We start from the raw sequence: 11,921 nt of genomic DNA, 5'->3' as shown, positions 1-11,921 counted from the left end.
AAAAAATAAATGCTAAATCCCTTAAGAAAAATGTGCTAAGCAATTTTAAACACTTAACAAGATGAAGTTCCTTGGGGGAAAGTATGTCAACCCTCTCCCTGTGGCAATTACTTGCCTTTGTACTGAAGGCTTGCCTTATTTTTGAGTCACCAAAAAGAAAATAAGAAATGAAGATGTAGTGAGTTACAAAATACAAACTCTAATAGAATATATGTGAGAAACATTTTAAGATAATGAAATAAGAATCCTTACCTTTGTCAGAAAGAAAAGATGGGGACCATGGAGAATAGAATTATGTACGGTTCTAAGTCCAAATGGCACAGTGTAACTACTAGAGGTCGTGGAAAGAAATTAACTGATTAAAAAAATACCAGAGAAAAAGAAGATTTGAGCTTATTTTAGAGCTTTCATAAAGCATATGCAAGCCAAATATCGGGAAGTGTGTGGAAAAGATTTATGTGGCATAAAGAATTACATGAATTGTATTATTAGAAAAATGTAAATGTGCTCTGTATTGGAATTACTATAGCTGCTTAGCTAGTCACTTTTCTCAGACATTAACCCTCCAAAAGGAATGTGAATGGTTGACTCTCCTTAGAGCTCTGGCGCATCTATATACAGTGCATCCCTGAAAACCTCAGCAGGAGTGAGACTCGCCCTTTCCTGAGAAACTCGGATTTTGACATCACATGGATAGCTCCTCTATTTTGTCATAGAAAGCTAAGGGCAAAATCCTCAAAGTAATTTGGTTTAACTTGTCAGCATAAGCTGCTTCCTTACAATATATTCTCGGTTCTTCTTTACATTAATATATTTTAAACAGGTTTCATTTATTTCCCTGGAAAGCATAGCTCATGCTTTTCAGCTCTAACAGTTATTACACTATTCTTAATATTGGGTATAATTAGTCTTTTCCTATGTGTTAACCTATATTGAAAAATTCAATATCTTCCAGTTGAACAATATCACACAAATACGGCCATCTTAACTCTTCATGTGTCCATCTAAATCCTTACCAATTCAAAATAGATTGATGGTTGCCAATAATTCTTCTGGGTATTTTCTAATCTCAAAGCATGTTATCAGAACAATCCTGCTAAGGCTATTTTACTTCTTTCAAAAATAAAAAAGCAAGATATTTTCTGAAGTCAAGAAGTCTACCATTTGGAATTGGCTGTTGAAATGCCTCTGACTCAAAGTTGTAGGAACATAAAAACTCAGGAAAATATTCAAAGTCAACATTCATCAAGGCACAAAACAACAATGAATTGCTGGTCATACTTATCATTGGCAAAACTGAAATAAAGTTATTTTAACCAATGTATAAAAAACTTGTGGAAAATAAATGAAACTTGTCCCCTACCTCATTGTAATAACAAAGTTTACTTGAAATAGGTCATTTCCTGTGTTGGAAAAATTGCAACTACGAAGTTCCTAAAAGAAAACACAGGATAAACTTTTAGCACTCTAAACGTAGAAGTAAAAGGTGATCAACTGTACTTAACCCTAATTTTAGAAAACTTAAAGTTAAAATATATCTTAACACATATATCTGATGAAGAACTTGTATCCAGAATATATAAAAACTCCCTCAAATCAATGATAAAAATAAAATTCAGTCTGTAAAAACAGACAAAAGACTTTAACAAATGTTCACAAAATGCATGCCAATGGTCAATAAGCATATACAAAGGAGCTCAGTCAACCTCATTAGTCAAAAGGACACAGAGCAAGATTTCCACAGCCACCAGAATAGCTAAAATTGAAACGACTGACTATACCAAATGTATGCCAGGATGAAAACATCTGAAACTCTCCCGCATGGCTGATGGGGGCATCGAGTTGTACGATCACTTTTGAAAGCTACATGTCAGTTTCTTCAGAAGTTAAATCTGCATCTACCCTATGACCCAGCAATCCCACTCTTAGGTATCTATTCAAAAGTAACTAAATAAAAAACATATGTTCACAAAAAGTCACATTCATAAGAGCCCAAAACTGGAAATAACACAAATATTTGTCAACAGAACAGATTTTTTTAATGTAGTAACTTCATACAACAGAACACAGCTATTTGCAATAACATGGATGAATCTCAAGAATACCTACTATATGATTTCATCTATATGAAGTCCAGAAAATATGCAAAGTTAGAAATCAAAACAGTGCTTGCTTCTGTGGGATAAGGATTGAGTAAAGAGGCACACTGTAACTTTCTGAGTAATTGAAATGTTCTCTATCTTTTTTAGTGTGGCAGTCACATGGGTGTATACAATTGTTAAAACTTGTGAAATTGAGTACTTAAGATCTGTGGATTTCTATTATATAAATTGTACCTCAAAATATTTTGGAAACTTCAACACTGAATCACTTCTCGGCCTTTTGGCTAAGATCAAATGCAGTATCTGTTCTTATCAGTTTAAAAATTCAACACTGGATAGTTCTGTCCAGAAAAAGTCCAGCCACTGTTAATATAACGAGAGCATTTTGCATGACATCAAGGTAACCCAACAGCCGAGTGGACTGGAGTGCACGTGCATGAACGATGATGACTCACTGCATTAGTCAGTGGAGGCAGTAGACTCCTTTGAGTGAGCACGTGTACTGTGTGGCCATCACATTCAAAATGACTGAGCAGAGCAATGAATCCGCATCAAATTGTGTGTTAAACTTGAACTTTCCTCTGCAGAAACTATTCAGATGATTCAGAAGGCTGCAGCTATGGGCAACTGGTAATTGGCAGCTTGATCACGATGACACACCCCCTCATACATCACGTCTTGTGCAGAGTTTTTTGGCAAAACATCAAATCACCCAGATGACTCCACTACCCTACAGCCTAGATTTGATACCCTGCAACTTCTGTATTTTCCTAAAACTAAAACTTTGAAAGGGAAGAGATGTCAGACCATCGATACAATTCAGGAAAATAAAATGGGGCAGCTGATGGTGATTGGGAGAACTGTGTGAGGTCCCAAGGTGCCTACTTTGAAGGGGACTGAGGCGTCATTGTCCTATGTACAGTGTTTCTTGTATATGTTATCCTGTTCAATAAATGTCCTGTTCTACTTTTCATATGACATGGCTGGATACCTTCTGGACAGACCTTATGTATTCCTATTGGTAGGGTAAATTAGTGCAAAAGTATAGGCAGTCAACTTGATCATTTTAAAAGCCTTAAAAATGTGAAAGGACTTTGATCAAGTAATTCTATGTATAGTAATCTCTCATCATGTGCACATATAACATATACATACGTGTGTGCTTACTGTATATTTATGTACGTGTGCATATAAAAACACACATACACACATAGATATCTATAGCATTAGAACTCGCATTTTTGTATTATATATAACATTAAAAAGTGAAGTACCCTCAATGGGCAATGATAAGGGCTTAGTTAAATAACGATACATCTGTGCCATGAACATTACTTAGCCATTAAAATAGTTAATGGCAAATAAAAGTCTTTTTCAATATGATATTAAATGAAGAAAAGAATTTTTAAAACAGGACATACAATATGGATATTAATTTGACTGCTTTAACAATCACAGTATTTAAACAAAATGGAAGGTTTCTTTTTCCTTCCTGTGATAGCTGCTGTTTAGTCTTGGCAGGCAGGCAGCTCTGCCTACACGGAAAGGCAGAGTCCCAGATCTCTCCATCTAGGTGCTCCACCATCCCTGTGGTCTTTTCTGCCACTTAATTAAGGGGAAATTGTGCACCCCAGAAGAGGGCCCTCCCGTGGCCATGCTGGCGCCACGATCCCGGACTTCCAGCCCCCAGAGCTGTGAGAAATGACCTCCTGCCATTTATAAGTCACCGGGCTGTGGTGTTCTGCTGGAGCAGCCCACGCTCAGACAGCGGGCACAGCCAGGCTCTGGCTGGTGGCAGAGGAGCAGTGGTGTGTGCAGCTCACAGTCCGCACCCTTGAAAGGCAGCTGCACACCTTCCACTGCCACTCGTTCTGTGGAATGAAATGCAGCCGTGGATAAATAGGTTGATGGAACATAACACAGAGTTCAAAAAAAATGTGTGTGTGTACAATGAGTTGATTTTCAATGAACATACCAAGGTATCGACGGGAAAGGAAAAGTCTTTTCAATAAATGGAGCTGGAACAACCAGAAGGAACTATGGAAACTATGAACCTCAACCTCTACATCGCATCATATACAAAAAATTAATTTGAGATGGGTCAAAGCCTAAATGTACAAGCTCAAACCACAAGGCTTCCAATAGAAAATTTAGGAGAATCTCTTTATAACCCTGGGTAAAAGTTCTAAATAGATACTTCACTGAAGATGTGTAAATGGGCAATAAATACATGAAAAGATGCCCAGCATCACTAGCCAGCAGAGAAATGTAAATTAAAACTACAGCTAGCATGTCACACCTAATAGAATAGTATGAACTTTAAAAATCTGACAACACTGAAATGTTTGCAAAGAAATGGAGTGTTACGCATTAAACAACATACATGAGGGTGAAAGAATAAAATGATGCAATCACTCTATAAAACGGTTGCTGAGCAGTTCATTATAACATTAAACATACACTCACCCTATGACCCAGCAATTCCACTCCTAAGTATTTACCCAAGAGAAATGAAAGCATATAACCACAAAAAGTTGTGCAAAAATGTGCATAACAACTTTATTTGTGGTAGTCAGAAACAATCAAAATGTCATCAGTAGGAAAATAAATAAACTAATTCTAGTATATTCAAAAAATGGGACACTACTCAGCAATTAGAGAATGGAGGATATAGGAATAAAGAGCCATAACCGACTAGACTACCGACGTAACAACAACATGAATGGGTTTTTAGAACTACAGTGAAGGAAAGAAGCCGGACAGGAAGGAATCCATAATGTCTAATTCCGTTTGCATGAAGCCCAAGAACAAGCGAAACTCATGTATGGTGATAGAAATCTGAGTAGCACAGCCTACGGAGGTGAGAACTGGCTGGGAGGGGGCCAAGGGAACATTCTAGGGAGATGGGAATGTTTGTGCTGGGGAGCTTAGTGACGTGGGTGCACACATTTCTCTAAAACCCATCAAAGTACACACTTAATAGTTGCTTATTTCCTTATATGCAGATTTACCTCAGTAAAAAGTAATCTTTTACAGTAGGCTTAATGAAATTTAGACAGTGAAATTAAATGTATATACACAAATTACCTCTTCACCTGGAAGTCAAGTTTTGCTCATTTTTTTACCTTTGTAAGTAAGTCACCCTGCTATTGAACATCCTTAAGAACAAAAAATAAAATCATATAGATCATTGGCCAAATTCCCCAACCTAAAATCTCTTTATTAAAGACTTTATTTATTTTAAAACTCTTAAGACATTGTAAACCTTCCTTCCAGAAATGCTGGACCAGTTTATACTCTCATCTACAGTGTATGAAAATACCCATTTCCCACACCTAGCCAATATTAGGTATTGTCATTTTGTAAGCGTTTAACAATATGTAGTCACTGAAGAGTAAGGATAAGAATTTCCAAAGCTCACATGACAATTACTATATTCTAGGAACAGTTCGAATAAATGTATCTGTATTAATGCCCATTTAGCACACAAAACAACCTTGCTATAGGTACTACTACTGAGGCAGGACAGCAAGAAGCAAGGAAAATTCCTGGGCAAGTGGAACGGGGAAACTGAGACAAGAAAATTCAACAGGCCAAACAATTTGAGCAACTTACAGCCAGCTGCCGAATCACAAAAACTTATCTCCCCCAACCAAGGACACATGAGAGCCAATGGTTTCTACCTCTCCTCCCTGACCAGAGAATACACAGCTTAAATCTCCCTGGTCTGGAAGATAGAGAACAGAGACCCAATTAATGTCATTTGTGCCAGCTAAAACCAAGGACAGATGAAGTCAGGGGAACAAATAACAAAAACCCCATTAAAAGCCAGACAGACTCAAGATAAAAGTAAAACAGTATAGCAGACCAAAGAATATTCCCCAAACCCCCGTATGCATTCATTTTGCCACATCAGCATACTAAAAATACACCTGGAAAGCCGATGAGTATTCTGCTGAAACCCTCCCCTAAGATTCTCAGCCGCAAGAAAAAGATCAAAAGCTCTCATGACAAAGACACAGACTCGGGGCAGGCCTACGCCTCTTCTCGGGCATGAGGTTTTTATTTCCTCCTAAACTCCAAGGGTCCCCAGGAGACTTGAAGCCAGGGGAGCAGTGGGCCACGGCAGCCTGACCCAGACTTACCCCCGATCCTGTCTCTAGGGCCCCCTTTTCTCCAGCTTCCCAGTGAGCTAACGGCAGCCCTGCCTTGCTCACACCTTCCCTATTACTTTGCTAGAGAGCGGAGTGGGGAGCCGCCTCAGCTCTCTCCTGCCACTTCTTCTACCCTCTCTTTCCTCTGTCACTGTCCCCAGCCTTACTAAACCTACTCTCCAAATCACCTGGACTCGTGTTGTGAAATCTTTCCTGCGTGAAGTCCAGAGCCCGCACGCTGCAGGTGGACCGGCTCTGGGCGCGTGCCTGTCCAGTGACACCACCGTGACCTCACGTTACAGACCGGTGGGGAAGGTGGAGCTGAGAAAGGTGAAGGCACTTGCCCTGAGTTACCCAGTCAGTACGTTTTAGAGCCGGGTCTTCAGACTCGGGAAGTGATTCTACTTCCAGAGTTTGTGCTCTTCGTTCACTATGATATTTGTTCTCATTGTTTTATAAATACCGAATGATTTGGTTATTGGTGTGGTGGAGCTTTCTCTCATGCTATAGACTTTTTCCTTTTTATTTTATTTGTAATTACGTTTTACACTCAAGTATTACTTTGTATTAGTTTCAGGTGCACAGCATATGGTTATACAGCCATAAGTTTACAAAGGGGTCCCCCCCGCCCATCTCAAGTACCCACCTGGCACCGCACGTAGTTATTACAATACCGTTGACTGTGTTCCCTGTGCTGTACTTGGCATTCTGTAACTACTGTGTGACCACCACTTGTAATGCTCCATCTCTTTGCCTTTTACCCAGAGCCCCCCAGTCCCCTCCCTGACCTTTTCTTTTATGAATTGCCTTTTTGTGTTTTGTGTTCATTTTCATAGTGGGTATTTATTAGGGGTTTTTTAATGGATTTTAAGAATCTTTAGAAATTAAGGATATTAACCATTTATGAGTCGTATCTATTAAAATATTTCCCCAGAATAATTTTCTTTTCTCATCTTATTTTTCCATAATTTTTCACATTATTTTAAAACCTTCAAAATGTGTACTTTTTTCCATGTTAAATGCTGTCTATGAGGTCTTAACAGATCAATAAAATACGAATGCATTCTATAACCATCTTGTCTCTAAAACTACCTTAGATTTTAAAATCAATTTAAAATTTTAGATAAATTTAGGATAGATGTATATGTTTGAACTCTAACAAAAATAGAATAAACTCTATAATGCCTGAATCTTCCTTTCTAACTGCCCTTCATCTGTCATATACATATGTAAACCATATCACTTGTGACACTTCAGTACGGAGGAGGAATGACAATATGCATTCCCCTCTCGGGCACAGAAGCACCATCCACTGTACCAGCCAGTGAGCCAAGTGTAATCCATGACTCCTCCCTTTCTTTGTATTCCAAGTCCAACGTAGCCACCAAGCCCTCCGAGACACGTCTCTCACACGTTCACTTCTCTCCCTCCCCATCACGACCATCCGCGCCACAGCCCCTGTCTTTCACTGCCACCCGAGCTATCGCCACAGCCCTGGTGCCATCTCCGTTCCCCACCCGGCAGCCAGAGCGACCCTTTTACAGCACGCATAGCATGGCCTTTTTCCCCTGTTTAAAACTTCTCATGACTTTCCAATCACAGCTAAAACAAAAGCCAACTCCTTTCCTAGCTCACAAAGTCCTAGGCGGTCTTCCCCTCGGTTTCCTCTCCATCCACGACTTGGGCTCCTCTTTTTCTCACACACTACGCTTGGCCACAAAACCCTCCTTTCTTAAGCTCCTCCAACACACTGAAGTTCAGCACCTTAGGTCTTTGGCATAGCTGTCCCCTAGAGTTAAATGCTCCCCACCCACCTTCCCCACTCCCTCCCATCTTTGCACTGTTTTCAAGTTACTATGTTAGAATTCTTCCCTGGCCACCAGTCACTCCATATGATGTCACCCTGTTTAATTCTCAGCACGCTGCTTGTCACTCTCTGATATTTTTGTTTGTGTTCACTATGTACTTGCATATCTTTTGTCTGCCCTCACTGAAATGTAAGCTCCGTGTGCTTGACCCTTGTCTATCTTGTCAATACTACATATGCGGCACCAATAACCGTGCTAATACAAAGCTGATCCTCACTAAATATTTATTAAAAGGAGCAATCAGGAGGGATCTGGAAATTATCTAATATCAATGCATAAAAAATTAAATTTGTGTTCAATATATAAAAGATAACTTTTAGAATATTAGAACTACCCCAAAACAGAATGTCTCATCTCTAAAGCAGTATTCAAAAAGAGATTAAACAACCACTTATTTTAAAAGCTAGACAACTTAGTTCCGACAAACACACCAACCTCCCGTCTTCCTCCTGGAACGTTGCTGACATTTGCTACTGTGAGCTTCTGCCCATTCTTCATTCTCGGTCCTGCATGCCCTCACTCTCTCGGCTGCCAGATGCCCTCAATCCTTGCCATGCTTTTTGAACTTGACCTACAGTTTTGGCCTTCCTATCTCCTTGGAACAATTTTTGTGCTTTAGGAATTAAACACAAAAGCAATAGCAGAGAACAGCTACAGACAGCAAAACACTAAACTTCCATCAGCACTCACAGACAACTCACGCGTGCTCTAACACTCATAGTCAGGTCCCGATCCCCCTCAGAATTCCTATTACATAGGAAAGCATATCTCTAATAGCTTCATTCGTATCCCAGACCCTTAACATCCATGACAAATGTTTTAAATGTCACTGCAACACATAATTTCTCTGATGAATATGGGGTAAGTGTAACTGAAAATTTTCACCTGACCCCTTCCAATGTATACAGATTCTATAGAGAAAGAAACAAAATAATTTACAACATTATTAACATAAGTTCTGTGATTAATGTGAGTTCTATACTACGTATGCCTCAGCAAAATGGCAAAGGATTATATTCCATGGATTTCCAGGGTCACTGCGAAATAGTAAAAGCCACAAATGTGAAAGCCAATAATGCCAAGGATTTCTCTTCTGTGCATCTTATTCAATGATGCACTTTTATACCTCCATGCCATGCTTTTTAAATCACCGAACAGCGCCATAGGAAACCATAACTAGATTACACACCATTTACTTGACAACTATGCATGCCTGCTCTCTTAAATCTAATAATTCAGTGCTTCCAGAAAATTTACAATTTATCAAAAATTCACTCAGAACAGGTTTAAAAATGCACTGTCCTTCAGCGGCCCATTAGCCTAGGCACCTGTTGTGGGAGACAAAGACACAGATTCTTCTGGTTCTCCTCTCACCACTCAATGCAGTCTGCTGCAGTGAAAGGATCTGAAGTCAATTCTTTTGTAAAGGGGTCTTTATGAATATTTTAATGTCCTTGATCATGTTTTTCAATGCGAAGAATTTACATGTCCATAGATACATTTTAGTCCATTTCCATTTGTTTCCGATGCATTGCATATGCATATATCAGCAAGTGTATATGGAGTGACTTATTTGTATAAATTTGTCATTAAATGTATACTCTTCTGCACTTGCGAAGTGAAGTGTTTTTACAAGTAGGCAGCTTGTTTACACTTATACCCAAGTCCATTACATCTGAGATCCTTTATTTCGAATACACAAGTAAGTACCCACAGCTCTTTCATTCGTATCAGGATAATAAGGATATAGGTAGACTCAAATTGGGAGAAACTCTCCAGTCTGGGCATTAATCCAAAGGACAGGAGGCTGGTAAAATCCACCCATAGTAAAGTGTTTCACTAACATATTGGTAATTTCCACTGGAGCTGGCAACTTCTAATAAGGAACATGCTTGAAAATAACATTATACATTCTGATGAAGTCCTATTTGTTTATTCTTTCCTTTATGTCCCTTGCTCTAGGGGACATATTGGTGAAAGTATTGCTGCATGGAACATTGAGATTTTCCTGCCTATCTTCTCCTCTGGGACTTTTATGCTGTTGTGACTTATATTTAAGTATTTTATCCACCTTGGTTTATTTTTGTGTATGGTGTGAGTTGGTGGTCAACTTTCATTTTTTTTGCACATAGCTGTCCAGATCTCCCAATACCATTTGTTGAAGAGGCTATTTTTACTCCATTTTATGCTTCTGCCCCCTTTGTCAAATATGAACTGGCCATAGAGACTTGGGTTTATTTCTGGGCTCTCTGTTCTGTTCCACTGATCTATGTGTCTGTTCTTATGCCAATACCAGACTATTTTGATTACCATAGCCTTGTAATATAGTTCGATATCAGGTATTGTGATCCCTCCAACTTTGTTCTTCTTTCTCAAAATTACTACAGCTCTTTGGAGTCATTTATGGCTCTACATAAATTTTTTGAAATGTTTGTTCTATATCTGTGAAATATGTCATTGGTATTTAATAGGGATTGCATTGAATCGGTAAATTGCCATTTATAATAGGCAAGTGTTGGAAGCAACCTAAATGCCCACCTTTAAATGAATGGATCAAAAAACTATGGTACTTTTACATGATGGGATACTATGCAGCAGAAAGAAAGAAGGAGCTCCTACGCTTTGCCACAGCATGGATGGAACTGGGAGCGTTAGGCTAAGTGAAATAAGCCAGGCAGTGAAAGGCAAATATCATATCATCTCACCTATAAGTGGAACCTGATCAATAAAACAAACAAGCAAACAAAATATAAACAGAGACATTGAAATAAAGAACAGACTGACAGTAACCACTGGGGAGGTAGGAGGAGATAAAGGGGGAAAATAGGGGAAAGGTCATCAAGGACCATGTATAAAGGACACATGGACAAAGCCAAAGGGGAGTAGGATGGAGGTAGGAGGCAGGGATGGGTGGGGCAGAGGGGGAGGCAGGGATGGGTGGGGCACAGTATGTGTTATAGTTTACACAGAAACCACCTGTGTTGGGCCCCACCCTCCCCCCCGGACGTGGCCAGCCGGGGTGTGACAGCTCCCTCTCTGCCTGTGCCCTCTTCTCCTTTGGTCACCTTGTGTGGACTGCAGCTCACTCACACGGTCCCATTATGTTTATTCTGCGCCTCTTCACTGCATTCCTCAGGCTTCTCTGCTCACCCTCACCTCCTCCTCTCATTTCTGGCCTTGCACCTTTTTCTCTCTTCTGCGTTTGCTCAGTGTAGGCATTGTATTTGGCTGCCACTGCCCCTTTCAGGGTGAAAACACTTGGCCTTCTAGTGAGTTTCCTGGAAAGTCCTTCACCTGTTCAATCCGAATGTCTTTAGAGAATAATCCAAGGCCACTTTGTTCTGATATTTCACCATCAATCTAAGAATAACTCTATGAGTGCGAGGGAGACTCTTAGAACAAGGTAAAGACTACCCTTCCAACTCATGGCATCACCAACAGCCGGTTTTATTATCTCAGTATTTGCTAAGGTAAGGGCTCAACTGAAAGGGCCCAGATGTACGCAAAGAGCGAAACTGTAATAGCATGATGCTGGTGTCACGCAGCCGAGGGGAATGGGTTCAGGACATCTAGGAAACATTGCACGCATTGGCTCATCCTGTGCACATTTCTACTGCAATGTCCTCCCCCTTATACCGCTCCCTCAGACGCTACCCATCCTCCGAGGTCTGGTTAGTCCAAACTGCTCAAGAGCCCACGAGAACTTCCCATCGAGCTCTGCAGACCCAGCCACATTAGAAAGTGCCTCTGTGACTGCCTCCAGCACCTCAGGGCCCCTCCTGCCTTTTATTCCCATC

General features: G+C 40.1%; 1 pseudogene; it reads left to right on the top strand.

The window, feature by feature from the left end:
- Positions 1-2,366: 2,366 nt before the first annotated feature.
- Positions 2,367-2,467, top strand: LOC114493489 (annotated as a pseudogene).
- Positions 2,468-11,921: the final 9,454 nt, after the last annotated feature.

This window comes from Phyllostomus discolor, chromosome 1, assembly GCF_004126475.2.
Source record: "Phyllostomus discolor isolate MPI-MPIP mPhyDis1 chromosome 1, mPhyDis1.pri.v3, whole genome shotgun sequence".
Classification (NCBI taxonomy): domain Eukaryota; kingdom Metazoa; phylum Chordata; class Mammalia; order Chiroptera; family Phyllostomidae; genus Phyllostomus; species Phyllostomus discolor.
This window is presented reverse-complemented; position numbering and strand designations above follow the sequence as displayed.